At 44.4% G+C, this 23,067-nt stretch overlaps 1 non-coding gene across 1 annotated transcript; it reads right to left on the bottom strand.

Annotated features, from left to right (window-relative positions):
* Nucleotides 1–17,650: 17,650 nt before the first annotated feature.
* Trnat-ugu lies at nt 17,651–17,724 on the bottom strand. The gene has a single exon. It is a non-coding gene; the product is annotated as a tRNA-Thr (tRNA).
* Between the last annotated feature and the right edge of the window lie 5,343 nt (nt 17,725–23,067).

Raw genomic sequence — 23,067 nt, 5'->3', positions numbered from 1 at the left:
TAGGCCTATAATAATAAATGATAATGAATGATAATCAATGATAATGAATGACAATGAATGATAATGAATGTTAATAAATGATAAAGAAAAATAATAAACAAAAATAAGGTTTTGCAATCATTATCGTGTTGGAATTTGAATTTGGAGGGAATTTTATAGTGGAGGCAGGTCAATAATAATAAATAATAATAAATGATAATAAATAATAATAAATGATAATGAATGATAATAAATGACAATGAATGATAATTAATGTTAGTAAATGATAATGAATGATAATGAATGTTAATGAATGATAATTAATAATAATAATAAAGACAAGTACGGTCTTTGCATGCATTATCCTGTTGGAATTCACACTTCCCGCTATTTTTTTCTTCTGGAGGCTTAGGTTACTTGACGTACAACAATTGGACTATTTTCCCGCCAAAATGAACTTCCCGCCATTTTTTCTGAAGGTTAGGTTAGTGTACGTAGCACAATTGGACTACTTTCCCGCCAAAATTCAAACTTCCCGCCATTTTTTCTTGAGGTTGGGTTAGTGGAAGTAGCAAAATTGGACTATTCTCCCGCCAAAATCCGACATCTTGGATGACGTCATGCGATGTTGCCAAGTCTACATGCCGCCATCTTGGATGACGCCATCGCCGCCATCTTGAATAAATTTGGCAACAATGGAGAGTGGGGTGGCGCGAAGGTTGTCCCCCTATGTGGTGCACTGGGTTGAGTAAACACAACGCTGAGGGCGCCGCCGAACCATAAACCAGAGTCCCACATTCATGGCTGGATTGAACAAGGGCTCTGTAGCGTTGCAGCAGCGTAGAGTGATCTGCACCCCAGTTGGTGTTGCTCAGGCAGTGGAGGGCATTGAGGCGCTGCCAGCACTTCCACTTCAGTTGACGAAGGTGAGGAAGCCAAGTAATCAAGGGTCGAAAACCAGTCCTAAGAATCGATATGTCTCCACCACAGTCGGTGGATCGTCATTAAGGTAAAGTTCTGGTTCTGGATGAACGGTACAACGCCAATAGAAGTCCACTTTTTTTTTTTTTTTGGTCATCAGTCTACTGATTGGTTTGATGCGGCCCGCCACGAATTCCTTTCCTGTGCTAACTTCTTCATCTCAGAGTAGCACTTGCAACCTCCTCAATTATTTGCTTGACGTATTCTAATCTCTGTCTTCCTTTACAGTTTTTGCCCTCTACAGCTCCCTCTAGTACCATGGAAGTCATTCCCTCATGTCTTAGCAGATGTCCTATCATCCTGTCCCTTCTCCTTATAAGTGTTTTCCACATATTCCTTTCCTCTCCGATTCTGTGTAGAACCTCCTCATTTCTTACCTTATCAGTCCACCTAATTTTCAACATTCGTCTATAGCACCACATCTCAGATGCTTCGATTCTCTTCTGTTCCGGTTTTCCCACAGTCCATGTTTCACTACCATAGAAGTGCATACCACACGCCATTGGGGCCAAAAACTGGAAACCGTGGGCTAGAGCCCATGACTGCGCCTTGTAGATGGCTCCCTGTAGGCGCCGCTCAGCAACACCAGTACTGATGGAGCAGTACGAAATGCGGCAGTCGTCTGCATATAGAGTAGGTGAGACGGAGGCGCTACAACTGCTGCTACACCATTAATGGCCACTAAAAATAGACACTTAATACAGAGCCCTGCAGGACCACATTCTCCTGGATATGGGGGGAACTATGGGAGGCACCAACTTGGACGCGGAAATTACAAAACGACAGGAAACTTTTGATAAAAATAGGGAGTGGGCCACTCGTATAACGTGGCAAGAATATGATGTTGCCAGGTGGTGTCATACGCTTTTCGTAAATAAAAAAAGATGGCAACCAGGTGTTGGCATCTGGAAAAGGCTGTTTGGATGGTAGACTCGAGGAACACAAGGTTATCAGTGGTATAGCGACCCTGGCGGAAGCTGCCCTGACATGGAGCCAGTAAGCTACCTGACTCCAGGACCCAACCCAACCATTGACACACCATACGTTCCAGCTGCTTATAAAGAACGTTGGTGAGGCTGATGGCCCCATAGCTATCCACGTCAAGCGGGTTTTTACCGGGTTTGTGCACCAGAATGATGGTGCTCTCCCGTCATTGTGATAGAAAGACGCCATCGCGCCAGATCCGGTTGAAGATGACGAAGAGACGTCGCTTGCAATCAGACGAGAGATGTATAATCATCTGGCTGTGGATCCGATCTGGCCCAGGAGCTGTGTCGGGGCAATGTGCAAGGGCACTGAGGAGCTCCCAGTCTGTAAATGGGACATTGTAGGGTTCCTGTGGCGTGTAGTAAACGAGAGGACTTTGCCTTCCAGCCACCGTTTGAGAGTGCGAAAGGCTGGGGGGGGGGGGGGGGGGGGTGTAATTGTCCGACGCAGAGGCTCGGGCAAAGTGCTCAGCAGAGTGCTCGGCAAACTCGTTTGCGTCGGTATATAACACGCCATTTATGTTAACACTGGGAACACCTGTTTGATACTTGCCCAGACTTAGGAAGGTGACGTATGGCAACCAATGATCGAGAAATATCTCTCCCTACACTCCTGCTTCCATCGTTTGATAAGTTGGCGAACGCGGACACGGAGCCTTTTAAAGGCTATGAGGTGCTCCACGGAAGGGTGCCGCTCTTGCCCCTGTAGAGCTCGCCGACGCTCCTTAATTGCTTCAGCAACTTCCAGCGACCGCCAGGGGACTGCCTTTCGCCAGGGGCACCCTATACAGCGAGGGATCGTGTTTTCTGCCACAGAAACGATTGTTGTAGTCACCTGCTCAACCATCACACCGATGTTAGCTTGTGGGGGAGATTCAGTGGTGACAGCAGAGGTGAAAGTTTCCCAGTCCGCCTTGTTTAAAGCCTATCTGGGTAGGCGTCCATGGGCCTGACGCCAGGGCAGTGGGAGTAAGATGGGGAAGTGGTCACTACCACACAGGCCGTCACGTGCTCTCCAGTGGATGGATGGGAGAAGTCCTGGGCTGCAAACTGATAAATCAATGGGCGAGTAACTACCATGAGCCACACTGAAATGTGTGGCGGCCCAGTATTTAAGAGGCAGAGGTCGAACTGAGACATCTCTGTTCGCCCCCTAAGCACAGTGCCACCTCACAAGGGGTTATGGGCGCTAAAACCTCCCAAAAGTATGAAAGGTTTATGGAGTTGATCAATCATTGCACTTAATAAATTCAGGGATACTGCACCATCTAGAGGAAGATATACGTTGCGGACAGTTATTTCCTGCGTCATCCTTATTCTGATAGCCACAGCTTCAAGTGGGGTTTTAAGGGGCACAGTTTCACTACAGACTGAGTTTGGGAGATAAATGAAAACTCCACCTAACACTCGATTACAGTCGCTATGGTTCCTGTAGCATCCCTTACAGCTGTGGAGGACAGGGGTCCGCATTGCCGGGAACCAGGTTTCCTGGAGGGCAACGCAGAAAGCAAGTCTAAAGATTAACAGTCAGAAGCTTGAAAGTGGTAGGGAAACTAGAAAATCTGAAAAAGGAATTGCAAAGGGTCAATCTAGATGTAGGAGGTCAGTGGAGAGAAGTGGACAGAAGACAAGGATTTATGGTCAGATGAGTATAGGGTAATATCAACAGCAGCAGAAAATGGTATAACGGGAAGGTAGGGCAGAGACAATGTTACTGTGAACAGTTCGGTGATAGGGTTATTCTTATCAGAATCGACACCAAACGAACACTTACAACGATAGTTCAGCTGTACATGCCGACGTCGCAAGCTGAAGATGAAGAGATAGAGAAAGTGTATGAGGATATTGAAAAGGTAATACAGTATGTAAATGGCGACGAAAATCTAATACACATGGTGGACTGGAATGCAGTTGTAGGGGAAGGAGTATAAGAAAAGGTTACAGGATAATATGGGCTTGGTACAAGGAATGAGAGATGAGAAAGACTGAGTTCTGTAATAAACCTCAGCTAGTAGTGACGAATACTCTGTTCAGGAATCACAACAGGAGAAGGTATACTTGGAAAAAGCCGGGTGATATGGGAATATTCCAGTTAGATTACGTCATGGTGAGACAGAGATTCCGAAATTAGGTACTGGATTGTAAAGCGTACCCAGGAGCAGATATAGACTCAGATCACAACATAGTAGTGATGAAGAGTAGGCTGAAGTTTAGGACATTAGTCAGGAAGAATCAATACACAAAAGAACTGGGATACGAAAGTACTAAGGAATGACGAGATGCGCTTAAAGTTCTCTACGGCTATAGATACAGCAGTAAGACATAGTTCAGTAGGCAGAACAGTTGAAGAGGAACGCACACCTCTAAAAACGGCCATCACATAAGTTGGAAAGGAAAACATAGGTACAGAGAAGGTAACTGTGAAGAAACCACGGATAAGAGAAGGAATACCTCATTTCATCGATGAAAGGAGGAAGCACAAAAACGTTCCGGGAAACTCAGGAATAGAGAAATACAAGTCGCTGTGGAACGAAATAAATAGGAAGTACAGGGAAGCTAAGACGATATGGCTGCATGATAAATGTGAAGCAGTCGAAAAAGAAATGATTATCGCAAGGACAGACTCAGCATACAGGAAAGTCAAAACAACCTTCGGGGTAAGGGTGGTAACATTCACAGTGCAACAGGATTTCCACTGATATATGCAGCGAAGAGATCCGATAAGTGGGAAGAATACATTGAAAGCCTCTATGAGGGGGAAAATTTGTATGATGTAATAGAAGAGGAAACAGGAGTCGATTGAGAAGAGATAGGAAATCCAGTATTAGAATCAGAATTTGAAAGAGCTTTGGAGGACTGAAGATCAAATAAGGCAGAAGGGATAGATAACATTCCATCAGAATTTCTAAAATCATTAGGGGAAGTGGGAACAAAAGGACTATTCACATTGGTGTGTAGAATGTATCAGTCTGGCGAACTACCATCTGACATTCGGAAAAGCATCATTCACACAATTCCGAAGACGACAATAGCTGACAAGTGCGAGAATTATCGCACAATCAGCCTAACAGCTCAAGCATCGAAGTTGCTGACAAGAATAATATACAGAAGAACAGAACAGAAAGTTGAGGATGAATTAGATCACGATCAGTTTGGTTTTAGGAAAGGTAAAGGCACGAGAGAGGCAATTCTGACGCTGCAGTTAAAAATGGAAGCAAGACTAAAGAAAAATCAAAACACGTTCACAGGATTTGTCGACCTGAAAAAAGCGTTTGACAATGTAAAATGGTGCAAGAAATTCGAAATTCTGAGAAAAATGAGGGTAAGCTACAGGGAGAGACAGGTAATATACAATATGTACAAGAGACGAGAGGGAATAATTAGAGTGAACTACCAAGAACGAAGTGCTCGGATTAAAAAGGGTGTAAGACAGGGATGTTGTCTTTCCCCCCTACTGTTCAATCTGTACATCGAAGAAGCAATGATGGAAATAAAGGAAAGTTTCAGGAGTGGAATTAAAATTCGACGTGAAAGGCTATCAATGATACTATTCGCTAATGACATTGCCATCCTTAGTGAAAGTGAAGAAGAATTACCTGGTCTACTAAACGGAAAGAAGAATCTAATGAGTACAGTGTATGGATTGAGAGTAAATCGAAGAAAGACGAAAGTAATGAGAAGTAACAGAAATGAGAACAGCGAGAAGCTTAACATCAGGATTGATGGTCACAAAGTTGATGAAGTTACGGAATTCTGCTATGTAGGGAGTAAAATAACCAATAATGTGTCAGAGCAAGTGGGACATCAAAAGCAGACTAGCAATGGTAGAAAGCATTTTCCTGGCGAAGAGAAGTCTACTAGTATCAAACATAGGCCTTAATATGAGGAAGAAATTTCTGAAAACGTACGTCTGGAGTACAGCATTGTATGGTAGTGGAACACTGACTGTGGGAAAACCGGAACATAAAAGAATCGAAGCATTGAGATGCGGTGCACCACATGAATGTTGAAAATTAGGCGGAATGATAAGGTAAGGAATGAGGACGTTCTGCCTAGAATCGGAGAGGGAAGGAATATGTGGAAAACGCTGATAAGGAGAAGGGACAGGATGATAGGACATCTGTTAGGACAAGAGGGAATGACTTCCGTGTTACTAGAGTGAACTGTAGAGGGCAAAATCTGTAGAGGAAGACAGAGTCTGGTATACATATAGCAAGTAATTGAGGACGTAGGTTACAAGTGCTACTCTGAGATGATTAGGCTGGCATAGGAAAGGAATTTGAGGCGGGTCGCATCAAACCAGTCAGAAGACTGATGACCCAACAAAAGAAATGTAAAATCGCTAAGCGGGTCCATGGCTTCCGTCGATTCCCTTGTCGAATAGGCTGGTGTGGCAGTTGAAGATAGCAAAAGGAAAGCCGTAGTTTTAAATTTCGCGTTCAAGTTGCAGTTTCAAAACGCTATAGAAAGAGAATCACTGCTCAGAATGAAGTCAAATATGAGAAGCAGATTATCATATAGCATTGTAAGCTTAGTAACGTAAATGGGGTCGGCTAAAAATGATAGTTGAATAGCAATACTGCAGCTATGGTTTGAGTTGCACATTCACTATCCGTACTATTCAGTGTGCATGATGACTACACAAGTTCGGCAGTCAACAGGTTTGGAACTGTTGACGAGGTAAGACCACCCAAAATGGCCAAGTCATATCCCACAGGACGGGAAAAATCGGTTTTTAATTGCCCTGAGGCAAAAAACTGCATAAAAAGCAAAAGGACATTGCGTTTTAATTGGCCAGAGGTAAGAAAACTGCATAAAAAGCAAACCATCGCCGATTTCTGACTGTCGTCAGACCGGCGTAAGATATGCTCAGTTTTCTGTCCACCGTTTTCTGCCACAAGTTAAAATCGAGAAACCAGCATTTTCCACAACAGATCAGAGTGTCTCCGTGGTCACGTTCGGAATGCGTTGCGCAATTCGTGCCCTCCATTCAGCTACGTTCGTAACTGGAGCACTGAATACAACATCTTAAAAAAAAGCACAAATAACCCCACAGCTAGAATTCACACTAATTAAGATCAGGTGATCTCGACGGCCAGGCTGTAGGGAAACGACGGCTGATAATTGTAGCATTTCCGAAATGGTTCTGCAGCAGCCACTTAACTGGCTGTGCAATGTCATCCTGCATAAAAATCCATGCTGTTGAAGGGTTGGAACAACGCTGGTGCCAGAAAACGGTACAGGACTTGCCGAAAAACTTCAAAGTGAAGTGGCACCGGTTGACGTGAACGTGCGTTTTCCGTTGACCATATTCTGCAATTCTGCGTACTGACATATCCTTTGAAATAGGAATCGGCTTCGTCTGTCGACAGCATGTTCCATAGTCTTAATTGTCCACTTCCATGCGAGTGAGAAATTCCAGAGCGAACGTTTGTCTCGCTGACAGGTCAGCAGGAATCAACTCTTCTTTCGTAGGGTTTTATGCATGTCGAAAGATCGGGCAATTCCCCGCGCACTTTCGCACACCACCGTTCGACCCCTCCTGCAATGCTGCGGACACAGCCGCATTGAGTTTCAGAAGGACCTTTCTTTTCGAATTTTGTAATCATTTTCTCCAGCCAAGTGCCTTTTTTCATACCCTTGAGTGTCTGGAACTTCTGCAGGGTTACTGGCGCACAGTCACCGTTCTTGTAAAACTGCTTTATCAACAGCGTGCTATTCTTCAAGGAGACAGTCACGCTGGACGTCTCGGACCCAAACTGAGGAACACCAGTGTGTCACCTATCCGTTGATGTGCATAATCTGACGCTTACTGCGCCATCTGTTGGTCAGACTGTGGTTAACATTTTTTTTTGTTCCACGACGTTTCCCCTTGCATCAATAATACGCTGCTCGAATCCGACGTCATTCTGAATAGTAGGTCTTTTTCTACAGCGTTTTGAAACTGGAATTTTAATTATGGACACCCTGTATACATCTCTACCTTTGGATTGCTATCAATATCCTGTTCTACCAGGTGCGTATCTACCCACGCATGGTCAGTTATTCTTTTAAACTTCAACATGCTCCTGCTCGGAGCTATATTTCAAGTTTCAAGCTGAAACCTGGCAATACTGCCCCTTCATCTACTCTACTTAACGTGTAAATGTTTCTGCCTTTGTACCTTTGCTACTACTGCTTCACGGTTGTGTTTTCAAAGTGGACATCCTAAAATAGGTCCCGTCGTTTCTTGCCACTAGATCTAATATACGTACGTCATGATTGGCTAGGTTGGCAATTGACTCTCAACATAAATGTAGCTATTTTGTATAAATAGGCAGAACGACCCATTACACGATTGCGGAAGAATCAGTGAAAGCAGTCGCATCCATAAGATATTTAGTTGTATCAGGAAGGAGAGAATTAAGAGTGATTTAAAGTGGAACGATCACATGAAACTAAGAGCACATAAGTCAGATGCCAAACTGAGGTTCACTGTAAGCATCCTCAGAAAGTATAGTCAACCCACAAAGGAGGTAACCTGGAAAACCGTCGTCTGGCCAGTACTTCAGTATTGCTCGTCAGTCTGGGATCCGTATCAGACATGACTGATAGAGGAAATAGTGAGGATCCAAAGAACAGCAGCGCGTTTCGCAAAGGGCCCATATGGTAAACACGAAAGCCTTTCGGAGATGCTCAACGAGCTCCAGTGGCAGATGCTTAAAGAGAGACGTTCTACATGATGTTGTCGTTTACTGTTCAAATTGCTATAGTGTACGTTCCTAGGAGAGTCGACCAATATATTTCTCCTTCCCAGATTAGGGAGACTGAACCTCGCATCTACACCTGCCAATAACTGTTCTTCCCACGAAACATACACGACTGGAATAGGAAGGGGAGTTGCGACAGTGGTGCGAAAAGTACCCTCCGCCACACACTGTAAGGAGGCTTGCAGACAGGACATGTAGATGTAGTTGTAAATCTGGAACTTTAATTTCTCACAACTTCAACTCTGTAAGACAACATCTCATGGCAGAATTTCACTCGGCAGTGTACTGTGGACTGTGAGCTATGCTCACATATAAGATCGATGAACTGTTGAATATCAGAAATGAGCGTTAGATTTCGACCTATAGCGCTGCTGGAACCGCACTTCAGTGTGCGCGCTTCGGAATTATATCTGCAATATGCACCCTGCACTTTCAGTGTTTCTTGAAGCTCCAACCACCTTAGAGGCCTCACGCCTACTACGTAACAACTTCGTGTCGTAATGCTTTATAGGTCAATGGTTCTGAAGACTATGACTCAGTAGCCTGCTTCTCGAAACGACCTTCACACGAATTCAGACCACGTAAGAACCCGGAACGCTAATGCTCACGACATTCAGTCGAATGTAGTGTAGGCGCCAATCATTCTTGCGATCAATGTAGGTTGCGCGCTACAAAGCTATAATTTTCGCAGCTGAGAAGCCTTGCGAAACTTCTTACCTAGTTCACAGACTGTTCGTTCAAGGGCAAGGTCCCAACAAACTCATAAATTTACATCTGTTTAATGAAAACAAAACAACGTATGATGCATTTGACTACAATATCTATAGGGTTCACTTCTGTTCCTCTCGAGGCACCCACTGCGTGGCGCGACGCAGTGATTAAGGTGTTGCATTGAAATCGGAAGTAGCGTGTTCCAGTTCGGAAATTTTAATTTGCCCTCTCAGGGTTTTCATAAACGACCGCGGTATTTCATTCAGTACGGCCTTAGCCGTTTCTCTCACCCATCCCTGTGCGGCGAAGCTCTTACTCTGGTCACAGCGACGTTCATAGAAGGCAAAAGACAATTCTTTCCATTCTCCTTTGAAGTAGTTCTCTGGAGTCACATTACGGGAACGGCAAAGAATCTAACCATGATTGTAAGACCATCACCTTAACCATACCCTCCAGTTCCACAACAAGCGAAGGATGTGGGCTAATTATCTTCATTGAAGCCATCACACGGAGTGTTTATGTAAGCTTTCTTGAGCATATCGAACTGCGGTAAATCTGGGAGCGACAACATGAGTTTATAGCAGTGTCTGTTAACTTTTCTTACGGCAGACACTTTAAAAACTGAGCGTTGAAAATTTTGTGGTACTGCATAGGATGTTAGCTCCAATCTGAAAGATGGGTTAAACACCACAGTGACTAACTTCCTCCAGCCGTTGAACGGTTCTAGCCAATTATAGGAGGACCTATAGCTTAACGTTGATTCCGAATCAAGGTACAACCTAGCATTTTTCACATTAACAAATAATCGTCAGCTATAAAACAGCTATAAGGGACAAAAAATCCTGCGAATAGGTGAGGACAGAATCCTGGCCTTCTGTATTTGTATTCTGGCAAATGTCCACGTCGAGCCACACGTGCGTATAGACATAATAGAGCGTTGTACTGCTCTACTTTGTGTTACGGGTAGGTAAGAGTACAGGAGGGAGAGATTAAACGTGGGGCCAACTTTCTGTCTACATTTGGTTTTATTAAAGAAAAGAAAAACTTTGGTATCAATTAACATACTTTTTATTTTATGAAACGCGTTTTAACAAAGAATAGAGCTCTATGGATTTAAATAAATTTTAAGAAAATTAGAAAGCTTAGTTTCATACACAATCAGCAAGCTTGTTAATTGCAGTATTAAAACATTTGTGTTAAAATATAGATTGCACAACCAGTTTATTTGATCTCATTGTTTATTTTATCTCATTGAATTCACCACTACCAGAAACGACAAACAATCAGCAGAAATTAACTAACTGAAAACGTAAATGAACAGAAATACTTACATTAGCCTAAAGAAAGCAAGTCGTTAAGGACTACGCTTAATACGCAACGTGACTGCTCAGTCTCTTATCTTTTTCAAAAAGAACAACTTCTGGGTCCTATTCCAGCTGCTGCTAGTCTCTGATTAACGGTGCGGCAAAAAAATGGTTCAAATGGCTCGGAGCACTATGGGACTTAACATCTATGGTCATCAGTCCCCTAGAACTTAGAACTACTTAAACCTAACTAACCTAAGGACGTCACACAACACCCAGTCATCACGAGGCAGAGAAAATCCCTGACTCCGCCGGGAATCGAACCCGGGAACCTAACGGTGCGGGATGACACAGAATGTTGTACAGAGCCTACTACTTGTTCCCACATGGTACACAAAGTCTAAATGGACATCTTTCTGCCGTTGACCGTAATGTTCTATTTTTCAGGAAACAATTCCAATTTGGGCACTTAGGCTATTGTCAAGCGCTTAAACGAGTGCTTTAGCATAAGTCAAAAATGCCGGACCATTATAGAAATATCGAGATATTCGACGCCGTTGTCAAGAAAGCCTATGTGGCATCATAATTTGACCGTATAATTATGTGTTTTACGTCCTGACATGGCCGTGGTAACGCACAGAGACATCTGTTTGACGAGATTTTTATTTGAATGTCAAACTGTGATGCCACCCAGGCTTTCTAAACAACGACCTCGTATGTCTCGGTATTTGAATCATTGCCAGACTTTTTTTACTTATGCTAAGACACTGTTTTAAACACTTGACAATAGTGTAACTGTCGCAATTGTAATCGTGTTTGAAAAACAAAACATTACAGTCAAAGTCACAAGTATTATTTTTTAAAATTCATCAAGTCGGTGTCAGTTTCCGTGCTTATTTGCGTTAAATTTTATGATTTCCAATTGTCGCCTAACTACTTTGTACTGACATATTCTGTGCCGGCAGAGTTTTCTCAGTCACTGCCTATCGTGATGTGAGGACGTGCTCAATGTCTCTTTACACAATGACGTCAGGAAGAACGCCACTATGTCTCTCCAAAACATTGGTAGAACAGGACCTCTCTCCAGGTTCTTTCGGGGTGGTGCAGAACTGTGGTTCATCGCTGGACACAATACGATGCCGTTCATCAGCAATCCGTGCTTCCCGGCCACGCCACCACTCCAAATGCAGCAGTCTGTGCTATGGTGCTAACGGCAGACTACGGAAAGGGCGCAACTTTCCTAGTCCACTTGCTGCTGGTCTCTGGTCAATGGCGCGGGATCACACAGAATGTTGCAGCAAGTGTATTAGTTGTTCTTGAATGGAAGTACAAACGTTACGGGTTACAATGTGCTCAGTGCACAATATGGTGATCCTCCTTTGTGTTGGTTAGCCATAGTCGAACGGAACCTTTACGATGAGTGTGCTTGCTCTCAGTACCCAGGCAGTCGAACATCGAGCCGCTAACGCATCCGAAAGCCCCAAAAATCTGGATACTGCACGATGCGACCAGCCGATCGAATGGAGACCATGTTCTGCTAGGTGCCAATAAAGCTGTCTCACACGAGTACGTGGCTCTTCGTGTCCTTCAGAGATCACTCAGCATTTAACATCGTTCACTTCCCATGGTCGTCACAGAGAACTGAAACTCTAAATCATTCACCTACCCACTGATAGTGTGTACTTATTTCGTTGACCGACCATGTTATCTGGGCGCTTCAGACTTTTTTGTCGGGCAATATTAAAAAAGTATCCATGTACGCAGATTACCTCTCGTTTTTCTAGTCCTATGTCGAATCCACAGAAAAGTTTAGAGGCAAGTGGGCCCGCGCGAAGAAAATACCTTAGCGTTACTACAATTCGACTAAACTTTCATCAACTGGGCGAGAGACATTACTGAACAATTCCAGTAATTCCACCAGGAAGGAGGTACACGGCTGTTGTTGTCTGTAGTTCAACCATGCCTAGACGGTCAATACCGCGGTTCGATCGCGTCCGTATTGTTACTTTGTGCCAGTAAGGGATCTCAACAAGGGTAGTGTCCAGGCGTCTCGGAGTAAACCAAAGTGATGTTGTTCGAACATGGAGGAGATACAGAGACAGGAACTGTCGATGACATGCCTCGCTCAGACCGCCCAAGTGGCTACTACTGTAGTGGATGACCGCTACCTACGGATTATGGTTCGGAGGAACCCTGACAGCAACGCCACCTTGTTGAATAACGCTTTTCGTGCAGCCACAATGTTACTACTCAAACTGTGCGCAATAGGGCTGCATGATGCGCAACTTCACTCCCGACGTCCACGGCGAGGTCCAACTTGGCAACCACGATACCACGCAGAGCCAACAACATGCCGAATGGACCGCTCAGAATTGGCATCACATTTTATTCCCCGATCAGTGTCGCATAAGCTTTCAACCACACAATCGTCGGAGATGTGTTTGGAGGCCATCCGATCAGGCTGAACGCCTTAGAAACACCGTCCAGCAAGTGCAGCAAGGTGGAGGTTCCCTGGTGCTATAGGGTGGCATTATGTGGGACCGATAGTGCCACCGATAGTTTATATACATGCCTCCATAGCCGAGGTGCTGAACGAACGCCCCTGTGGTGGTACCTGACTCGAGGAAAGCCGTTTCGATTTCTGGTGGCAGAAAATTTTCACTGGAAGTATGATGACGGCGTAAAGTTCCGATGACAAGTGTCAAACTTCTGGATTAAATTGCGAACGCCTCCGCAGTAACTCATTAAGTGAGGGCATGTGACACTATTGATGGTGGCCCGTCCGCCTGCTGGGAACGGCCGCGCGGGGTCACGGTTCGCGCGGCTCGCCCTATCGGAGGCTCGAGTCCTCTCTCGGGCTTGGGTGTGTGTGTTGTTCTTAGTGTAAGTTAGTTTAGGTTGGATTAAGTAGTGTGTAAACCTAGGGACCGATGACCTCAAGTTTGGCCCCATTGGAACTTACCAAAAATTTCCAAAATTTTCTGATGGAAACGTTAAACAGGGAGGCCACCTTGGTTATATTCTAGAACAGTACACTATGTGGCACCATATAGTTTCATCCTCTCCATCCGAAACCGACAGCGACACAACCCCAATACCATACTCGTCAGAGACATCCACACGACACAGGTACTCACTTTACATTTCATTACAGTTCAGAGGATGAGAACGTCAAACCACCCCTACTAGGACCTTGCCTAGAACGACGGTGCATGATTCCTGCTTCTGCTTCCTTGTCTGATTGTTTTGACACTCAGACACTATTTCTGTTTCTGATACATAAATGGTGTTCAAAAAATGGCTCTGAGCACTATGGGACTCAACTGCTGTGGTCATAAGTCCCCTAGAACTTAAAACTACTTAAACCTAACTAACCTAAGGACATCACAAACACTCATGCCCGAGGCAGGATTCGAACCTGCGACCGTAGCAGTCGTGCGGTTCCAGACTGTAGCGCTTTTAACCGCTCGGCCACTCCGGCCGGCTCATAAATGGTGTGTGTACTAGTAAATTACCGGAATGAATTACTCAGAAAACTGATGAAGCTGTTAGAACGAAACGAATGCAACCTATTCATTTCATGCAGTTACTACAAATGAAAGAAAGAATGATATTTAAGTACAGTAGGATCCACGTTTATGCCCTTCCGAAAGGGGGCAACAGAGGTCAAGAACCGCCTCTGTAGCCGACTTTTAGATATGTCGTTTCGAATACTACTAGTGGAATTATCACCACCAGATTTTATACGGCAAGTGGAGGAGGTGGTGGCGCTAAGTTGGCATAAAATGCCAATATCGTAAATTAAATTCCAAATCTCTCTGCAGTGTCTCGTGTAATCTGGGCATGTACCACTGGTGGTCGTCCGTCCTTCGGAGAGGACGTTAAAGCCAGGGGCACCCTTGTAGCTGTTAGAGAGGAGGGCAAGTTATGTGTCAGCATCAGCTTTCACCCTCCTCCTCCTCTCGACATACTACAGCAATATGACACCACACTGCATACACGCTCTTTACGGTCACCTGCCTTCAACAGATAAACACAACGTACAATTCTCACAATTCGCGAAGGTAAATTGCCACTCGCGCGACGGAGAGAAAAGCCTTTCCATGTAGGCAGCTGCCTCTGGTACCATGGAAGCTACTCTCCCATGTCGTAACAGATGTCCTATCATCCTGTCCCTTCTCCTTGTTAGCGTTTTCCAAATACTCCTTTCCACTACGATTCTGCGCTGAACCTCCTCATTCCTTACCTTGTCAATCCACCTACTTTTCAACATTCTTCTGTTGCACCACGTCTCAAATGCTTCGATTCCCTCCGTTTCCGGTGTTTCCACAGTTCATGTTTCATTGTCATGCAATGCTGTACTCCAAACGTACATTCTCAGATATTTTTTCCGCAAGTTAAGGCCTGTTTTTGATGCTAGTAGACTTTTCTTGGCCACGAATGCTCTTTTTGCCAGAGCCGGTCTGCTTTTTATGTCCTCGTTGCTCTGTCCGTTATGGGTTATTTTACTGCCTAGATAACAGAATCTCTTAACTTCATTTACTTCGTCATCACCAATCCTGATGTTAAGTTTCTCATGGTTCTCATTTCTGCTACTTCTCATTACTTTCTATACTCATTAGACTATTTATTCCATTCAGCAGATCCTGTAACCCTTTTTCAGTTTCACTGAGGATGGCAATGCCATCAGGGAATCTTATCATTCACCTTTATTGTATGTCCACTCTTGAATCTTTCTTTTATTTCCGTCATTGCTTCTTCGGTGTATAAACTGAACAGCAGGGGTGAAAGACTATATCTCTGTCTTACACCCTTTTTCATCTGGGCACTTCGTTCTTGATCTTCCAGTCTTACTTTTCCCTGATGGTTCCTGTACATATTGTATGTCACCTGTATTTCCCTATAGCCTACTCCAATTTTTCTCAGGGTTTCGAGCATTTTTCACAATTTCACACTGTCGAACGCTTTTTCCAAGTCGCTTAATCGTACGGAAAAGTTTTTTTTTTTTTTTTTCTTACATTGTCAACTGCAACATCAGAACTGACTCTCTGGTGTCTTTACCTATGCTAAAGCCAAACTGATCGTCATCTAACACATCCTCAATTACCTTTTTCATTCTTCTGCAGATTCATCTTTTCAGCAGATTGTATGCTTGAGCTGTTAAGAGATAATTCTTGCACTTGTCGGCTCTTGCAGTTTTCGGAATTGAGGGATGATGCTTTTACGAAAGTCAGATGGTATATCGTCAAATTCATATATTTTACATACCGACGTGAATAATCGTTTCATTGGCGCTTCCCCCAATGATTTTAGAAATTTTAGTGGAATGTTATCTGTCCCTTCTGCCTTATTTGATTTTTAGTCTTCCAAAGCTCTTTTAAATTCAGATTCTAATATTGGATCACCTGTCTCTTCTGTATGGACTCCTGTTTCTTCTTCTTTCCATCATACAAGTCCTTCCTCTCATATAAGGCATTCAATGTACTCTTTTCACGGATCTGCTCTCTTCTACATTTGACAGTGGAATTCCCAAAGCACTTTTGATGTTAACACCTTTGCTTTTAATTTCTCCGAAAGTTATTTTCACTTCTCTATACCCAGCCATCATTTCCTTTACGATTTCTTCACATTTTTCATGCAGTCATTTTGCCCTAACCTCCCTGAATTTCCTATTTATTTCATTCCTCAGTGACTTGTATTTCTGTATGCCTGATTTTCCTGAACATTTTTCTAATTCCTTCTTTCATCGATCAACTGAAGAATTTCTTGCGTTACTCATGGTTTCTTTGCAGTTACTCTCTTTCTACCCATGCGTTTCTTTTCGGCTTCTGTGATTGCCTTTTTCAGGGACGCCCATTCCTCTTCAACTGTACTGGCTACTGAGCTATTCATTATTGCGGTGTCTATAGCCTCAGAGAGTTTCTAGCGTACCTCTTCATTCTTCCCAATTCTTTGCGCATTTTTTCTTCCTGAATAGCATCTTAAACTTCAGCCTACTCTTCATGACTACTAAATTGTGATCTGAATCTATATCTGTTGCTGGGTAAGTCTTACAATCCAATACACGATTTTGGAATTTATGCCTGACCATGATGTAATCTAACTGAAATCTTCCAGTGCCTCCCAGCCTTTTCTAAATATATCTTCTCCTCTTGCGATTCTTGGAAAGAGTATTCGCTTTTGCACAACCAATTAATCTTTCTCCTATCTCGTTCCCAGTTGCCATATTCTCCCGTAACCCTATCTTCTACTCACTCCCCTACAATCGCATTCCAGTCCCCCATGACTATTAAATTTTCATCACCCCTTACGTTTTGAAATGTTCGTTCAATCTCCTCATGTACCTTCTCTATCTGTTCATCTTCGGCATGCGACACTGGCGTGTATCCCTGAACTGTCGTTGTCTGTGTTGGTTGGCTGTCGATTCTGATGAGAACAACTCTATCACTGAACTGTCCACAGTAACTCACTCTCTGGTCTACTTCCCACTCATAACGAATCCTGTTCGCGTTATACCATTTTCTGCTGCTTTTCATATTACCCTGTATTCATCTGACCAGAAATCGTTGCCTTCTTTCCATTTCACTTTATTGACCCCTACTACCTCTAGATTGAGCCTTTGCAGTTCCCGTTTCAGACTTTCTAGCTTCCCTATCACGTTAAAATTTCTGACATTCCACACCCCGACTCCTAGAACTTTATTCTTTTGTAGGTTATTCAACCTTTTTCTCATGGACACCTTCCCCTTGGCAGTCCCCTCCCGGGGATCCGAACAGGGACTGGTCCGGTATTTTTTGTCAATGTAGAGCTCATCATGACACTTTTTCAGTTAAAGACTACATGCCCTGTGGCTACATATTATGAAAATGATAATTAATTGAAACCCTCAGCTGCCGACAGGTGTTGTTGATATACCTCGATGGGGACAGCTGAAAATGTGTTCCCCGACCGGGACTCGAATCCGGGATCTCCTGCTTACATGGCAGACGCTCTCTCCATCTGAGCCACCGAGGACACAGATGAAAAGCGCGACTGCAGGAACATCCCTTGCACGTTTCCCGTGAGACCCACACTCCCAACTGTCCACAATCTACATACGTAATGTACATAATAGATATTTGCCCATTCACTCTTTACTCACACACAGTAAGGTGACGATTCCCGTAAGAGTTCGGGCAACCTGTGCGCATTCGCACAGACGAAGGTCAATGTCTGGGTAGCCTTTAACTTCGTATATGAAGATAGTAACTGTTCTCGAAACAACATATACCATCGATGACCGTGCAGCTGTCCCCATCGAGGTATATCAGCAACACCTGTCGGCAGCTGAGGGGTTCAATTAATTATCATTTATACTAGTGAAGCTGCACGCTCATAAATGGTATCTGTTCTTTCGAGATGTCCCCATCGAGGTATATCAACAACACCTGTCTGCAGCTGAGGGTTTCAATTAATTATCATTTATACTAGTGATGCTGCACGGTCATAAATGGTATCTGTTCTTTCGAGAGCAGTTACTATCTCCATTGTCTTCTGCATCATCATGCCTTTGATCATTGTTGATTTTTCTGCCTGTGGAGGCAGTTTCCGACCCCAAGGGTCTCCTCTGTCCACTCCTACCCCCTCTCCAACAAGGACGTTGGATGAATAAGGGATAACTTCTTCTGCCGGAAGTCTTCAGCCACCACTGCTGATCGTTTTTTAATCAAAACTGATGCGGTGGTGGGGCCACGCAATGTGAATAAAGAAGTTAAGAAATGTAGGTGACGACAGAGGCTGACACGTGTAAGAAAGATTAGGGAGATAACGGCGCAGTCAGTTCACAACGCAGTGAGCAGAACACTGCTGTGTTGCGGAGGTTTAGATCGAGCATGTCGTAGAAGTCACAAGAGCGAAAGCCTCTTTCGTGACACTACTTAAATGACTCACTGCAGTCAGTAGTTGGACTGTTGCTTTAATGCGTGAGAGCGTCTTTTGGAGTCCGCGGATGACTGGGCCGGTTCTGTTATTCTGAGCTAGTTGCGACGGCCCACGTCCACTAGTGCCCACCGACGATGAGTCAGAGAGAGACGTGCGTGCAGCGCTGCGGAGGCGAGGCAACTGCCCGCCCACTACAAGGCGCCGAGTGGGCGGCGAGCTGCAGCCACCGACGTGGAGGATGGCTGCGCCGGCCGCAACAGCACGTCACAGGTACACGTAATCTTTAACATATGTGTAATGCAGTGAATGATAATACGTATGCAGATACAAATCAGGCTAGTAAGGACGTGAATCTGAAGTTCCAGCATATTGCGACTAGTGTGTACTAGGAAGTCGAAGAAGCACCAAAGTTGCGTGAGGGGTGCTAAGGTACTCAGACGACATGGCCCGTCTTGTCGAAAGTAAAATTATTTTTTGGTTTCTCGAATGGAATGAACATCGTACTCAACTCCAATTACTGGTAATAATAAACAAAACTAAGAATAAAGTGATAAAAAGTAGCTGAAAGGAGAACAGCGTATTGCGTATCATTGCAAGTAGAAATGTCACAGCAGAGACACAAATGCAAGAATTCTCCAACCGAGATTACAGACGATGGCCCAAGCAAGAAAGCTATTAAAAGTAAAAAAATTTAAGGCCTATGTTGCGGTCAATTTCTGACGTGGAGCTGAATAATTATTGAAAGCTTCCACTTGAAGTATACCATCGCATGGAAGTGAGGCTAGCAAAGGCAAACCAGAAAACTAGATGGTAGAGACGTAGGAAATATGCTTCTATAGAATGTTAAAAGTTATATTGCACAGGGAAAACACGAAATGAGCAGATAGCAGAATACGTGAGGAAAACAGTCTACAGAGAAGCCTAATTCGAAGACGGGAAAGGTCACCAGTACATATCGAGAACGTAGTTCTTCAGTGACACACTTACGGGTATCGAACATATGAAAAGATTCATTAAACAAAGGGCAAGTCTCTTGTAGCATAATATTGCCCCCAATAGCCTGCAACCATGCCACGGCGCATATTTCGAGCAGTCGTTCCTCTTGATGACGGTGCTTGAGAACATTACTATTCACCTGGTGTAACAAGAGACGTGATTCATCCGAATAGGGGACTTCCACTGAACCGTGGTCCAATCTGAGTGATACCGCGTCCACTGGACTCGGTAATTGTTATTATTACACATTTTTGCCATTAAGACTGTGATTAACTTGGATGTTACACGTTTATTCAATTTTCTCTTGTCACTTTCTTCTTTTTCTTTCCACAGAATCATTTCTTTCTTTGAACGTCTTCCTGTTTCATTCGCTCTGCCCATAGTTTCCCTGTTTTCTTCCTCTCTTTTACCTCAAATTTCGTGTTCATAATTTTGCTTCTGCATTTTGTCTCTTTTGTAGAGGACAAGGGTTTATTTTTAGAAAATAAGGTGCGAAATTGTGATTTAGTGTGTTTCAGTGCGCGATGCGCCAGCCTCAGGGCAGACGGCGGACGGAGGCTGGCCGGCGCGTTATGCAGGTGACACAGTTTTGCAACGAGCGTCGGTATGTGTGTACGTGCGCGGAAGCCATCAACAGCCAGAACGCGGCATTAGCAGAATTACGCAGGCGCGGGCCGCGTGTGGCGCGGTTGCGTTAGCCAACTCATCGACAACCTTCTAATAAACACGGCGCCGCATAACCGGCGGATTCAGCAGCGGTCTGCACTATTTAAGGGCATCAGAGGTGGGCGTCGGCATCGGTTCGACCGATTGGGCGTTCGGTCGCTGTTACGTCGTCGTCATCAGTGACGCTGTCCCCGAGGACCGGCCGGCGGAGGGCGTTGCCCGCTGCTGCACCGGCGACTCCCGGCGTCGTCACGAGCTGCAGTGTCTGCAGGAGGCGAGCTGGGCCGGGCCTCGTGCTGCTAACCTTCTACCGCCTGCGCTGCCGCTGACTGAGCACAGCGTCGCGTTCTCCGGGTTGCACGCATCAGCACGCCTCCACCACGACACAAGTGGTGGCGCTGAGCTACCGAAAAATGTATGGGAAGAACCAACAGTAAAGAGGAAGACTGCTAAAAACAGCCACCTTCTTCTACCCAGCCACGCACTACAACCACGACCACGTCACCTGCTCCGGTCATCCTATTACACTTTCATTTATCACTTTCCTAGTGATTCCTGGTTGTTTCAGTTCGTCTTCTATTTCTTGAAATCGGTTGCTTATTTAGATTATGCCGTTTATTACATCAAAAATCTTCTTTGTGTATCTGCTGTCAATTCTATGCATATGTCCATAGAAAGTCAGCGTTTTCTGATCACATCCATGAGTCTGTACGCGTATAATTCTTTGATTGGTGTCTGCACCCATATACCATGTCTGTGTGGTGTACTGAATATTTTTCTGCCTCTCTGATGCCTGATGCTCCGATTGTGGTCGTTCCTGATGCGTTGAGTAGTATAACTGTATTGTAGTGCCCGAGTTTGACCTATCTTGAAATTATACTTCTTTGTAGTGCGCCCATGTTTGTTTGTTCACTTTCTGAAGTACTTCGATCCTCCTGTTTGTACATAGTCGGCAGCTACTTAAATTTTTCCACTCTGTCAACCTTTCTGTATTTTTGTGTATGGATTGTTGTTCTTCCTTTCCATGAACTGCGTTTTCTCAGTGACCTCTGTAGACCTGTTTTGGCAGAGACAGTTTCCAGAATTTACCGTTTACAAAATTCTCGTTCCCGCCCTCCAGGCCAACAGTACTTGTAACTTATGTCAGAGGATTTCTCTATCACGCTGTTGCCTGCCTTTCTCTAGACAGCTATGCTAGTAACGGAGGGTTGCAGTATTTTACCTTGAACTTAAGTTTGGTGTATATGTAGCATAGCGTGCTCGTGTGTGTCCTCTCGCTACAGTGCCGGTATTTGACATTGTTGTTATCTCGTGGTGGGCTTACTGACGATCCACTAGCCTCACTTGCCTTGCGGGGTAGCCTCGCGGTCTTGGGCGCCTCGCCATGGTTCGCGCGTCTCCTCCCGTCGGAGGTTCGAGTCCTCCTTCGAGTATGTGTGTGTGTTGTCCTTAGCGTAAGTTAGTTTAAGTTAGACTGAGTAGTGTGTAAGCATAGGTTCCGATGACCTCAGCAGTTTCGTCCCGTGGAAGCTTACCACTACCACTAGCTTCCCGTGCCGCTGAAAGCATCAGTATTTTCATTATGCTTTCACAGTGACGCATTTTTATACTGTTGAAGTTTACTGCATAATTACTTCAAATCAAATGGCTCTGAGCACTATGGGACTCAACTGCTGTGGTCATAAGTCCCCTAGAACTTAGAACTACCTAAGGACAGCACACAACACCCAGCCATCACGAGGCAGAGAAAATCCCTGACCCCGCCGGGAATCGAACCCGGGAACCCGGGCGTGGGAAGCGAGAACGCTACCGCACGACCACGAGATGCGGGCATAATTACTTCGTGTATTCCTGTAATCTGCCTATCACCCTTTGTTCTCAGTGTAAGTAATGGGAGGGAAAGTTCTGTGGAACGTGGTATATCCTTCTCACTGTTTCATTTTGTTAGCGTTGTAGTTTTTCATGGCGTGCTTTGACCGCTGCACCCAAAAATAAAAAACCAGGCTGATTCCCCATTCTCCTCTCCTCCCCCTACATTGGTGATTCAGCTCCCCCCTACTGGTGTCGTTTTATGCAACAGCAATGCTATAGCTGGCCTTCTTAACTACGGGCGAGATTTTCATATTCTCTCACTCCCTGCATGCAAACTATTAGTCCTACACAAAATATGAGCGGGACCTTTTTGTAAGAGGTTTAATGTACTAAATTTTGTACTGGCATACGTTTTCGCTGGAGGCCACGGCTTTCGAGTTATTTAAGAAAACCTTAGCGACCTTCAAACGCACCTCCACGCAACACTCATCCCTCACCTGTCAGGATATGTAGTGTGTTGTCCGTTCCGCTCCCTCCTACCACAACAATTTCCGACTTCACGAGCTATTCCCGATATTCGACCTGCTTTGGTCTCTAATGATGCCAGCAGCATAACCAACTATTTCGTTAACATTATTCATTTAAACGCACGTGTAAGGGTAATGAACGATAAACGATTCCTGTAAGGATTAAGGTAAAGCAGATGACGTTGAAAATTCCATCCAGACTTAAACCTTACAAGCACAGCAGTTGCTTAGTCAGAAGACCTGACGAATACAACCATGTAATTGTTTATTTTATGCTGTTAATATTCACAAAATTGTTCGGTAAAATTTACACAAATGCCGGTTTTACAATTTGTAAGTACTCGATTAAGCCGGTGGCGTACAAGGCCATTTGTTGACGATCAAAAAAGGTCGAATGTGGGAAATAGCGCGTGCAGTCGCAAATATTTCTACAGTG

The sequence above is a fragment of the Schistocerca americana genome, chromosome 1, assembly GCF_021461395.2.
Source record: "Schistocerca americana isolate TAMUIC-IGC-003095 chromosome 1, iqSchAmer2.1, whole genome shotgun sequence".
Classification (NCBI taxonomy): Eukaryota; Metazoa; Arthropoda; class Insecta; order Orthoptera; family Acrididae; genus Schistocerca; species Schistocerca americana.
Note: the sequence above shows the minus strand (reverse complement) of the source record. Positions and strands in the feature narration are given on the sequence as shown.